The following is a 13,483-nucleotide window of genomic DNA, read 5'->3' as shown; positions in this document are numbered from 1 at the left end:
CAAATTATTCAGGCTGTAGAGAAGGCTATAAAATAATTGGGGGGGGGGGGGGGTTGGGTGTTTGTGGGACATTTCTCCTGAGGAAACTTAAAAAGGAAAAAGACATAGTGACAGGCAATGAACGCCTGAATGTACAAAAAAAATCCCAAAATAACAGTCATAGCAGAGCAAAGTGCTGCTCTGCATTACAGCCTGGTATTGAGGCTCCAATGCACAAGATCACAAAATGACGCTGCCTGGTAGAGGAATAGGGTTCTCAAGTTGGTAAAGGGGATTCAGCGTCAGTGGGCAAAAATGGACATGGTGGGCCTGTTACAGTGTTGTACGACTCCATGAGTGATTGATATTAAAGAAATGAGGGACATGGATGAGTGCAAGGTGGTGCTGAGGTAAAAGATAGACCACGTTTATTGAATGACCGAGAGGGAATGAAGGGCTGAATGGACCGATCCCATTTCTTCCTAGCTCAGCACAGCCGGCAACGCGCAGCAGATTCTCCACGGCAGGCGTGGTGGAGGTGTCCACAGGCTGTGCCGGGGATTGGAACCCGGCTCCCGCAAAGACTGCCAGGAGAGACCGAGGCTCCGACCCGAATTCCAGGACCCAGGCCCCAGGCCCCACCGCCAATCATCAACATTCCCGAAAGATCCGCCCCATTCTGCTTCCGATTGGTCGCTGCCCCGGCATTTCATAAATATTGGATAAGGTGGGCGCTGCTTGTGGTGAGAGGAGACACAGACCCGGTAAGGGGGAAGAGAGCGGTCAGACTTGGCGGTACCGGGGGGGGGGTTTACACCGAGCGGTCAGACCTGGCGGTACCGGGGGTGGGTTTACACCGAGCGGTCAGACCTGGCGGTACCGGGGGGGTTTACACCGAGCGGTCAGACCTGGCGGTACCGGGGGGGTTTACACCGAGCGGTCAGACCTGGCGGTACCGGGGGGGTTTACACCGAGCGGTCAGACCTGGCGGTACCGGGGGGGTTTACACCGAGCGGTCAGACCTGGCGGTACCGGGGGGGTTTACACCGAGCGGTCAGACCTGGCGGTACCGGGGGGGTTTACACCGAGCGGTCAGACCTGGCGGTACCGGGGGGGTTTACACCGAGCGGTCAGACCTGGCGGTACCGGGGGGGTTTACACCGAGCGGTCAGACCTGGCGGTACCGGGGGGGTTTACACCGAGCGGTCAGACCTGGCGGTACCGGGGGGGTTTACACCGAGCGGTCAGACCTGGCGGTACCGGGGGGGTTTACACCGAGCGGTCAGACCTGGCGGTACCGGGGGTGGGTTTACACCGAGCGGTCAGACCTGGCGGTACCGGGGGTGGGTTTACACCGAGCGGTCAGACCTGGCGGTACCGGGGGGGTTTACACCGAGCGGTCAGACCTGGCGGTACCGGGGGGGTTTACACCGAGCGGTCAGACCTGGCGGTACCGGGGGTGGGTTTACACCGAGCGGTCAGACCTGGCGGTACCGGGGGGGTTTACACCGAGCGGTCAGACCTGGCGGTACCGGGTGGGTTTACACCGAGCGGTCAGACCTGGCGGTACCGGGTGGGTTTACACCGAGCGGTCAGACCTGGCGGTACCGGGTGGGTTTACACCGAGCGGTCAGACCTGGCGGTACCGGGTGGGTTTACACCGAGCGGTCAGACCTGGCGGTACCGGGTGGGTTTACACCGAGCGGTCAGACCTGGCGGTACCGGGGGGGTTTACACCGAGCGGTCAGACCTGGCGGTACCGGGGGGGTTTACACCGAGCGGTCAGACCTGGCGGTACCGGGGGTGGGTTTACACCGAGCGGTCAGACCTGGCGGGTACCGGGGGGGTTTACACCGAGCGGTCAGACCTGGCGGTACCGGGGGGGGGGGGGGGTTTACACCGAGCGGTCAGACCTGGCGGTACCGGGTGGGTTTACACCGAGCGGTCAGACCTGGCGGTACCGGGTGGGTTTACACCGAGCGGTCAGACCTGGCGGTACCGGGGGGGTTTACACCGAGTGGTCAGACCTGGCGGTACCGGGGGGGTTTACACCGAGTGGTCAGACCTGGCGGTACCGGGGGTGGGTTTACACCGAGCGGTCAGACCTGGCGGTACCGGGGGGGGGGGGGGTTTACACCGAGCGGTCAGACCTGGCGGTACCGGGGGGGTTTACACCGAGTGGTCAGACCTGGCGGTACCGGGGGGGTTTACACCGAGCGGTCAGACCTGGCGGTACCGGGGGGGGGGGTTTACACCGAGCGGTCAGACCTGGCGGTACCGGGGGGGTTTACACCGAGCGGTCAGACCTGGCGGTACCGGGGGGTTTACACCGAGCGGTCAGACCTGGTGGTACCGGGGGATCACATTGAGCGGTCAGACCTGGCGGTAGCAGGAGAATTACAAAGCCGGACAATTAAACCCGACAGCATCACGAGATTAAAGTGGGCGATCAGAGCGGTCGGGTTAAACCGGGGCGACATTGAGAAGGGGCGTTCAACCTGGAGAGAATTAAACCTGCGGCTGTGAGGGGTAGAGTGAAACCCAGTAGGACTGGCGAGGATTTATACGCAGTGGAACCGTGGGTGGGAAGGAGTTAAACCGGACAAATACCAGAGATGGGGTGGAGGATATTAGCACTGTCGTTTTAGGGAGAAGTGCATGGTAAAAATGGGCAAAGACTATCCCAGAGTGTTCATAGGCAGAGGAATGTTAGCGGGAAATAACCTTTTTTGCTTGGATCAAAGTGAGCCAATATGAATTTGTGAAAGGTGGGTGATGCCCAATGAACCTGCTTCAGTGGTTTTGAAGAGGTAAATAAAGCATTCCCAGAGGAATGTCCATGGACCTCCCTTTCATTGGGCTGTGCTGCTTAAAGCTGTAAGGTAGAATGGAAGGGCTGCCAAGTAGCCTGAGGAAGTGTGACAATGGGTGGTGTTCATGTTTACTCAAGTTGCCATGTCACAAAGATGGGTAGATTTGAAAGGAATTTACATTCTGAAGAATTGTGAATAGATTACATTTCAAAACTTTAATATGCAATCAGTCATTTTGGATAGAACAGCAGAGATTAAAATGCTAAATATGATGGTTACAGAGTCCAAACAGGCTTGGGCATCATGTAAAAACAACACTAAACACTAAGTCATTATGTGGAGAGTACTGGAGTAGTAGGACTGGGCTGCTGTCATGAACCGATGGCCTGTGAGCTATCAGCTATCCCTGCCATGGGTTTGCCAACAGGTCCTAGAATTCTTCTGGAGAATCCCAACTCCTTTAAAAAAAAAAGTGGCCCATGATTCCAGGGGAAGCGCACACAGAAACCAAGGACCAAAGAGGCTAGAGTTTAGGTCCCAATCTTTCCCTTCGCCTCCATGTGCTATGTCTTTGTTGCCAGACTCACGATGCTTGAGGTTTCTCCAGGCTGGGATTGCTTCTGTCCAATTCAGTTGTGGTGGGTGAAGGCAAGTCTTTCTCAGGCTAGCAATGAGAAGGGGGCATCTCCTGGCTGTTGAGGGTCATTGATGATGGATGCCGCCTTTTGAAATTGACCTCGATGGCTGGGAGGCTAGTGCCCCTGATGGAGTAAGCTGAGTTTACAGCCCTACCCGTACTAGTACTCATGCACGATTCACAGTCTACTAGTATGCAGAAATTAGGAAAGCTAAAGTTTATTGTTGTGTGAACTGGATGGGGGTTGTATTGGAACTTCTAGTTACCGGTAAATCACAACGGTTGGCTCAGTACACAATATGATTGTGAGAAATGTTAGGAATAGTTAGGCTTGTTCCACTGAAGTTTATATTTTTACAAAAGGGATTTAATTGAACCAGATAATGTATTGACAGTGAGCACAGAGAGGATGTGGGAGAATGCAGAAGCAAGAGTGAAGAAATGAAGGATCTTCCCTTTAAGCCAGAAATGAGGGGAAATTCTTACTCATCCTACTGAGCCTTTGTTACTCTCTTCCTCAAAGGCGGGTAAAAGCCAAGTATTTTGATAGTTTTAAAGAGAGTTAGATTCTTGATGAGAAGGAGACAGGAATGCAGATTGGAAATCACAGACAGATCAGCTACAATTTTATAGAATGGTGGAATAGGATTGAGAGGCGAGTTGTCTTCTCCTGCCTCAGCTTGTCATGTAATTAAATGCTCTGGTGATTACAATGATTTTACTCAAAGTGTAACTAAATATTTTTACTGTGAAAATACTCACAATGCAACTGGGGCATTGACTTGAAACACGATCTATCTTTTTCTTTCTATAGCCTGGCCTGCTGAGTAACCCCTGCATTTTGTGTTTTTTATTTCAGATCACAGCATTTGCATTTTTTTTTGCTTCTCAAAACACCTCTGTTTATCAGGCATGTTATTTTACAGGCTGGCTAGGCTGTTCTTTAGTTGAATGGTGATGTTCTGTACAATGGGACAAGGTTGCTATTGTTTTTAATGCAAGTGTTCCTCGTGGGCCCGGGATCACCCTGCTTTTTATGTGAGATGGCCTGACTTCTGTGCCATAATTAAATGGTGAAATGTCGTATTGTATTTGTTCTGAACTGGGTTGCTGCCAATTTTCACAATAGCTGGCAGGGTAACTCGGTTAGTTTTCTGGCGAGGTTAACTGCGGGTGTAATTGATTTGCTGTGGGATTACCGGCAAGGTGATTGGTGATGGAGCTAGTACTTTCTGGTCAATGGGCCATTCAGTGGGTGAGCAAAAGCCTTGGAGACTCCCCATCTCCTTTGAAACTGACATTTGCCAAGAAGCTCCCTACTGCCATTTTTGGTCAGGGGTCTTTCTCCTGTGCTTCACTTTTGTGTCAGAAATTGCCCATCTCCGCAGCTTGAAGGTCCCCTTTTCTTCTCCAGCCTGGTAGTTCTCACCCTTTCAGATTCCATCAACTGTCTCCCCTCGATCCCTCTGCTTCTGTCATCTGCCCATCACTTGGATCCACCTTTCACCTGTCAGGCTCCCCTCCAATGTTTTATACTGTCTATCTCCTCTCTATCTTGAAGGATCTTGGCCATTTCCTCCCACCAGTGCTGCCTGACCTGCTGAGTTCCTGCAGTCTCCTGTGTTCCCCAGTCCCAGGCTCACCTCAGCTGAAACAGCTGCTTCCTCTCTTCCCACCTCTGCCTCTTTCCCCACCTGGAGCTTTCTCCTCTTTCCTCCAGTCCCATCACCGGTTGTTGTTGGCCCTGCTCACTGATTCCCCTCCTGCATGAGTTGCACTTTACCCTGCTGTGACACGGAGGATGGTTTGGTCTGTGAGCAGGCATCGTGTGTTCACGGTGGACAATATCCTTTCAGTGGAACTGAAAAGGGGGTGGGGTGGGAATGCTGGAATGGGGTAGGACATTCTCCTGCATCAGGGAATTCAGGAGGCCAGTTGATGGTCCAGTGGGGCTGCTGAGGCAGAGGGCAGTGTCTGATGCTGACTTTGTGTCACAGCAGCTGTGATGTGAAGTCGGCTACATGCAGTTCAAATGGAGCAGGGTCAGTGTTGTGAAGCACTGAGACGTTGACTGTGCAGGGGCTTGGGCTGTGTGTTACAGTCTCTCCCTCACAGCACCCTCCCCATTGTATTTCTGTCAGCTTGTCTGTTTGTCTTCTCCTCACTCCTCCCCCTTGCCTCCCCATCCCACCCCCTGGCTCCCTTCCGTCCAGCCATCATCCCTCCCCTCGCCTCCCCCTCACTGTCCCCCACCATTTTCTTTTTCTTTTTTCTTCACCACTCTTCTGCTCTTCCCTTTCTCCAATAGTTTTCTCTTCCTTTCCCCTTCTCTCCACCCTTCCTGACTCTTTCACTCTCTGCAGCTCTCCCTCTCACCCATCCCCCACCCATTCTCCCTCTTTCCCTCCTCCGTCCCTCCCTCCTCCGTCCCTCCCTCCTCCGTCCCTCCCTCCTCCGTCCCTCCCTCCTCCGTCCCTCCCTCCTCCGTCCCTCCCTCCTCCGTCCCTCCCTCCTCCGTCCCTCCCTCCTCCGTCCCTCCCTCCTCCGTCCCTCCCTCCTCCGTCCCTCCCTCCTCCGTCCCTCCCTCCTCCGTCCCTCTCTTTCCCCTCCTCCTGGCACTCTGACATCCATTGGATCTCTGTGTGTTGTGTTGATGTCTGTATTCCTGTCTGCCAGGCACCTGATAATTTTCCAGCATATCCCGGTCCTGTCTGATGTGGATTGGTTTTCATTGATTTCACTCTTATTTCGAGGCTGTGAGGGTTTGGTGCCGAGATCAAGCTAACTGATGGTGGTTACCATAATTTTTTCCTTCCCTTGGTGAGCCACTTCTGTTTAAAAGAGGAAACACGTTTTAAGCTTCCTGTTGTAGTTGCTGAGAGTATCATATCGGTGAGCCTTCACCTCGTCTGCAAAGAGCAATCTTGCTTTCAGCCCAGTGATGGAAATTCGGCTTTGGTATGTCTGATTTGTTCTGTGAATGGCAGACCTAAAAGGCATTTTCTGTGCTTTTGAATTGCAGGCAGCAACAGTGACTAATTCCGGAGAGAGAGAAGGAGGCGAGAGAGAGAGAGAGAACAAAGTGTTTGTTAACTCTGTCACTGTGCCCTAATTTTCCATTGATGCAAAGAAAAACTTCGTGCAGAGCCTGAGTCGAAAGCCTTCGGTAAGTGTCTGTGCTTTTGTTTTCGCTTTGCTGAGCCCGAGGCTGTGCCCGGCTGCCTGACTTTTCACCTACTTTCTGAAGTGAGTAATGATGACATTGGCTGGGTGGAGGGGTGAGGGCTTTTCTGGCCTGAGCTGAGCTATGCAGCAATAAACAAGATTACGGCAAATCCAGTCACCTTTAAATCTGCCACTTTCTGTGTAAAATCACAAGCTGCATCAGAGCTGGAACCTGTTCCTCCAGTCCCGACCTTGTCAATGAAAGAAACAGAAGATTAATAGGCCATTTGGCTCCTTGCTGCTACCCCATTATTCAGACTGTTGGGGTTGATTCCCAAAATTAGAACAAAGTTAATAATAATCTGTTTTGTTTGAATGCCAATGACACAGCAGTCATTTCAGAGAGGACAGATCTGTTGGCTGATGGGATGGCGGGAGGATCCTGAGTTGCAAGAGAGTAATTGTGAAATGATTGCATTTGGTTGTCATAAAGACAGGGTAGGGGCAGCCAGGGAGCATGTCATTGGTAGCTGGTAGGAAAACTAGGCAGCTAGAATTAGCAATCAGACACACTATATTCCACTAGTATCCCTTCGATTCCTTTAACAAGCCAAAATTTTCAATCTTCAATTGTCAATGAATTGTTACAGCCTCCTAGAGTTGAAGAATTCTGGGTTAGGAACTTGCATCTCATCTTTCTCCTAAATGGCTGACACTTCATTTTGAGGATCTAGCCATTCCAACCAGGAGAAGCATGCACTCTGCCAACGCCTGTAAGAGTGCTGTATGTTTCATCTGAAACTAGGGGAAAGATGATCGAATACTGGAGAAACTCAAAAGGACGGGCAGCATCTCTGGAGGTGTCGTGGTTTCTCGTGCCCCACAAATGACCAAGAGACGCAGAAGATTCTTCAAGAAGGGTTAAACTTTAATTTGCAAATCAAAGCTGAGACAGTCATTGAGCTAGTCGCTGATTGCCCACCGATCCTTGTACATAGCATTTTTTATAGCAATCTCCTGGTCCAGTTGCATTAGCATATGCAATCGGTCTATAGTTGCGTATCACCCGTACCACACGTACATCTTGCCACTATTGTTTTTATTCATTGACTTAATCATGTTCTAATCTACATCTCTTAGCTACCTCTCATTAACACACCATTGTCTTCTACATTCTTAAGATTTCATTCTCCTACTAAATTGAGTACATGCATATCAAATAGCAAGTTTCAAAACTGACTTCATAGTTTTGATTACACAGCAAAATTTATACTTTTATACTCCAATATATCCCCCCTTTGAGACCCAGAGGGGCTCACACAGAGAAAGAAGACTAAGAGTCTGCGCACAAAAGCCCCAATAAACTCAAGCACTTATTCCCAAATCTCGGGTTAAACTATAATTTTCTGCGCCAAGACCTCAAAGTACTCTCTCCCTGTTACCCTGGGCCGCTGAGCCAAAAACCTGTCCCTTTGTACCTGAGACAGGGAAAAAGACTCAGAAGCCCTTACAATCTACTCCCACACTGTCGTTTTGTTATAGTTCGTCCTGCAGGTGTTGTAGGCTGTAACGATACAGGGTGGACAAAGGTGAGGCAGTGGATGTCATTTACTTGGACTTTCAGCAGGTGTTTGATAAGGTTGCCACACATGAGGCTGCTTAACAAGATAAAATCCTATGGTGTCATAGGAAAGATACTGGCATGGATAGCAGAATGGCTGACGGCAGGAGACAGTGAGTGGGAATGAAGGGGGCCTTTTCTGATTGGCTGCCAGTGACTAGTGCTGTTCCTCGGGTCAGTATTGGGACTGCTGCTTTTCACATTGCTTTGTCAGTGATGTGGATAATGGAATTGATGGCTTTGTGGCAAAGTTTGCAAATGATATGAAGACAGGTGGAGGGGTAGGTCGTACTGAGGAAGCAATGTGATTGGAGCAGGACTTAGACACATTGGAAGAATGAGCAAAAACGTGGCAGATGGAATACAGTGTTGGGAAATGTACGATGATGCATTTTGATAAAAGAAACAATAGTGCAGACAACAACACACACAAAATGCTGGTGGAACACAGCAGGCCAGGCAGCATCTATAGGGGAGAAGCGCTGTCAACGTTTCGGGCCGAGACCCTTCGTCAGGACTAACTGAAAGGAAAGATAGTAAGAGATTTGAAAGTAGTGGGGGGAGGGGGAAATGCGAAATGATAGGAGAAGAACCGAGGGGGTGGGATGAAGCTAAGAGCTGGAAAGGTGATTGACGAAAGTGATACAGAACTGGAGAAGGGAAAGGATCATGGGACGGGAGTCCTTGGGACAAAGAAAGGGGGGGGGGGGACACCAGAGGGAGATGGAGAACAGGCAAACAACTAAATATGTCAGGGATGGGGTAAGAAGGGGAGGAGGGGCATTAACGGAAGTTAGAGAAGTCAATGTTCATGCCATCAGGTTGGAGGCTACCCAGCCAGTATATAAGGTGTTGTTCCTCCAACCTGAGTTTGGATTCATTTTGACAATAGAGGAGGCAAAGAATAGACATATGGGAATGGGACGTGGAATTAAAATGTGTGGCCACTGGGAGATCCTGCTTTCTCTCGTGGACCGAGCGTAGTGCAGACTATTATCTAAATGGGGAGAAGGTTCAAACATCAGAGTTGCAGAGGGACTTGGGATTCCTGACGCCAGATTCCCAGAAGGTTAATTCACAGGTTAGATCTGTGATAAAGAAGGCAAATGCAATGTTGGCATTTATTTCAAGAGGAATAGAATATAAAAGCAAGAAAATAATGTTGAGCTTTTATAAGACACTAGTCAGGCTGCACTTGGAGAATTGTCAACATTTTTGGGCCCCATATCTCAGAAAGGATGTGTTGTCATTGGAGAGGGTCCAGAGGAGGTTCACAAAGGATGATTCCAGGAATGAAGGGGTTAACATATGAGTAGTGTTTGGCAGCTTTGGGCCTGTACTCACTGGAATTTAGAAGAATATGGGGATGATCTCATTGAAACCTGCTGAATGTTGAAAGGTTGAGAGAGGGTGGATGTGCAGAGGATGTTTCCTATGGTGGGGTTATCTAGATCTAGAGGGCACAGCCTCAAAAATGAGGGGCGACCCTTTAGAACAGAGGTAAGGAGCGATTGTTTTAGCCAGAGAGTAGTGAATCTGTGGAATGCTCCGCCACAGACTGCAGTGGAGGCCAAGTCTGTGCGTATATTTAAGATGGAAGTTGAAAGTTTCCTGATCAGTCATGGCATCAAAGGATATGGTGAGAAGACAGGTGTATGGGGTTGAGTGGGATCTGGGATTAGCCATGATGGAATATCAGAGCAGACTCGAGGGGATGAATGGCCTAATTCTGCTCCTATGTCATAAGATCTAACATGGATAAATTGGGCTGAAAAGCCTCCTTTTATATGTGGTGAAGTTTTAATGGTCATGTCGAAGGCCCATCTCCTCACCACATGGGAACAGCAACTCAGTGCTGAAATGGTGGGCTTTGAAATTCCATTGCAGCACCTGCAGGATTTCACTATAACTTGGATTCACTGACAGGATCTGCTTTTGGTGTGGCAGCTTATGACGGGCTCGTGGCTAGCAGCGAGTGGTATATAGTTCTCCAGGCAGAGAGGAAGGGACTTCAGCCTAATTACTCTCATTGTCTTAAGTTACCCTCCCCACCTGCTTTCTATAACTGCCATTGAATCAGCCCCCTGCTCTTCCACCCATCTGTGGACAGAACTGCACCACGGCAGCCCCCTGGATCTGCACTTCCACAACTTACAGTCCTGACTTCACGGGTGTTAAATGAGATCATTCCACATTTACTTCTGTGACAACTCTCTCAGCTCAGGTCCCCCTTCCCATCCATCAGCAAAGGTTCTCTCCAAGTTAGCTGCCTGTTGGTCTTGGGTTTCCACTTACAACCGGTTCTTATCACTTCTCTATGATTAGAGAGTCAGCCCCAAGGGCCCGGACTGGCTGATTGACCACAGCCTCAGCAAGTAATGCTAAGGGAACCTTTCCTGTTTATCTCAGCTTCCTGATCCCCCAATATCTCTCTGTGAAAGTTGTTTTATTTGTCTCTGCTAGACGAGATGATCTCTGAGGGGAGAGTTCATGGTTACAGGCTGCATGTGAGTTATTGGCTGCAACAAACCAGTTGCACAATTTTCATCTTTTCAGTACCACTGTAGCTAGAGACTTTAATCGCTGGTTGGTGAGTGGTGACATGGTGCAGGGTGAGTGAGTACACAGGCAGATTGCTTCCAAATATCCAACACATCACGGACTTTGGAACTGATAAACATCAGGAGGGAGACTCTAGCAGTAAATTCAGTGCAGTTGCCAAATAGAATGGAGTTCATAGTCTGAAGAACAAAGATGAGTCACACACAGAAAATGATTCCAGATAAATGGAAGTTAGGCTTGCATCTTTGAGGCAGGATGTGACAATAACTGATTCTATATTGGCATGTTCTCATCTTGAAAGGGTAGTTAGTTACGGAGGGGGCTCACCTGACCAAGCTGTGCAGCAGGATATAATCTTTGCACAAAGGTGTTTGATCCAGCTGGGCTGATGGCTTCTAAATATTGGATATGTGAAGAATGGTTCATGCTCCATTTAGGGTTGTAGATCAATAGATTCTCCGGTATCGTTATAGTTAGGATTTACCCACTTGCCCGCACCTGCTTTTGGAACAGCTGCCATTTCCAGTGGCTGCAGCCTGCTTCTCTCTTCAGCCTCGGTGACTGATAGAAAGCCTTCTGTAAATGTATTGGTACATGATGGTGGAGTTGATGGCAAGTCTACATGGGTTGTGAAAGAGGTTAATTGGGTTTCCCATTTTGGATAAAGAACCAAGATGGTCAGGTGTTGGAACACCGGTGTGGAAAGGACAAGCAGAGAACTTTTGTTATCCTTTTTAATGTTGTTATCAGGACCTAATGGGTTTTAAAGAAGAATGCTACAGAGATAGTCGTACTGTTGGTTGCTATTGGAGTATGCAATACAATTCCGGGATCGGTTCTTGGCCTCCATTATTGACTGCTTACATCAATGATCTGAATGTATGTAAGGTTTCCAAATTTGCCAATGATAGATGGAAGGGCATGTTGTGATGAGCCCATTGTGACTTTATAAATAGGGTATCTATAGATCAGGTGAGTTTGTAAAAACCTTACAAATAGCAGACATCCCACCTCTCTTGGAAGTTCCGGCAGTCTCCGGCGTATTGATAGTGGCTCCCTGACCCCCGCAACTTATATACAACACAGTATCCCGGAAAATTTTTAGAGCAAGCTTGGTGGGTGGGGAGGGAGAGGGGGAGAGAGGAGGAGAAATCTTGATTGGTCTCTCTTTGTGCTAAGTAGACCTGTCAGTTTTCTCTTTGGGCGGGATTTGCAGTCGACCTCTCTCCTCTCTTTCATTGTCCATCAGTTTAGTTTAGTGTCCTGCAGCCCCATGGCAGAGTGTTCCAAAAAAAGAAAATATAAAACGTACTTCACCCCAGACTACATTAAAGTGTACCCCTGCTTAATAGGGGTCAAAATAATGACAGTATTGCTTGCTGCACTGTTTGCAACAGTGACTTAACGTTTCAACGTGAAGGACTGGTGCCAAACTACAAAAGTTTGCCAGGTGATGAGTTCTGGGGGAAGCTGTCCAAAGTAAAATCTGTGAGCACAGGGCAGTGGAGATTCAAAGAGCTCTGCCAGTTGATGGAGCTGCTTTTGGTGCTGCCAAATTTGAATTGGGATGTAGAAAGGGCATTCAGCATGGTGCCCTTTTAGAATTTAAGGAAGTGAGAGATAAGGGGAATCAAAAGGTGGGTTATTACTTGTTTCTTTTCAGGTTTATTATCAGTGACATGTTGTGAAATTTGCGGTTTAGCTGAAGTGATAGAGTGCAGTACAAAAATTTACTGTGTTACAGTAAGGATATAAATAGTGCAGAAAGGGAGCAAAATAGTGAGTGTTCATGAACCATTCCGAAATCTGATTCAGATTCAGTTCATTTAGAAACCACAAATGCAATGCAGTTAAAAAATGAGACAACGTTCCTCCAGAATGGTATCACAAAAGCACATGACAAAACAGACTACACCAGAAAATCCACATAACGTTTGGCAATCCCCAATCCAGAGTCCGGAGACACATAGTTACAACATACAGTTACAACAGTGCAAACAATAACATAATTGATAAAAAAACAGACCATGGGCACAGTAAAAAATAGTCCAGAGATGTTAATAGACTATAAGTTCGAAAGAAACCACCACACAGTTTCCACAAGTCCTCAGGGTCCCATCCCAAGTCAATAGACAATAGGCAATAGGTGCAGAAGTAGACCATTCGACCCTTTGAGCCTGCACCGCCATTTTGAGATCATGGCTGATCAATTCCTATCAATACCCGGTTCCTGCCTTGTCCCCATATCCCTTGATTTCCCTATCCATAAGATACCTATCTAGCTCCTTCTTGAAAGCATCCAGAGAATTGGCCTCCACTACCTTCCGAGGCAGTGCATTCCAGACCCCCACAACTCTCTGGGAGAAGAAGTTTTTCCTTAACTTTGTCCTAAATGACCTACCCCTTATTCTCAAACCATGCCCTCTGGTACTGGACTCTCCCAGCATCTGGAACATATTTCCTGCCTCTATCTTGTCCAATCCCTTAATAATCTTATATGTTTCAATCAGATCCCCTCTCAATCTCCTTAATTCCAGCATGTACAAGCCCAGTCTCTCTAACCTCTATGCTGCACTTCCTCTACAGCCAGGATGTCCTTCCTTAACCCTGGAGACCAAAACTGTACACAATGCTCCAGGTGTGGTCTCATCAGGGCTCTGTACAAATGCAAGAGGATTTCCTTGCTCTTGTACTCAATTCCCTTTG

General features: G+C 48.6%; 1 protein-coding gene across 4 annotated transcripts in view; it reads left to right on the top strand.

Moving 5' to 3' along the window:
• Positions 1–619: 619 nt before the first annotated feature.
• Positions 620–13,483, top strand: part of cpt1ab (carnitine palmitoyltransferase 1Ab (liver)) — a 74,944-nt gene continuing 62,080 nt past the window's right edge. Inside the window, exons 1-2 of one of the 4 annotated variants that reach the window (XM_073049075.1) lie at positions 620–743; positions 6,452–6,595. The gene's annotated coding sequence lies outside the window, so the exon portion shown is untranslated. Of the gene's footprint in view, positions 744–2,767; positions 2,790–6,053; positions 6,250–6,451; positions 6,596–13,483 lie in introns of those variants that run through there. The other 3 variants (XM_073049078.1, XM_073049077.1, XM_073049076.1) reach the window with 3 other exon arrangements.

Source organism: Hemitrygon akajei, chromosome 6, assembly GCF_048418815.1.
Source record: "Hemitrygon akajei chromosome 6, sHemAka1.3, whole genome shotgun sequence".
Taxonomy (NCBI): Eukaryota; Metazoa; Chordata; class Chondrichthyes; order Myliobatiformes; family Dasyatidae; genus Hemitrygon; species Hemitrygon akajei.
This window is presented reverse-complemented; position numbering and strand designations above follow the sequence as displayed.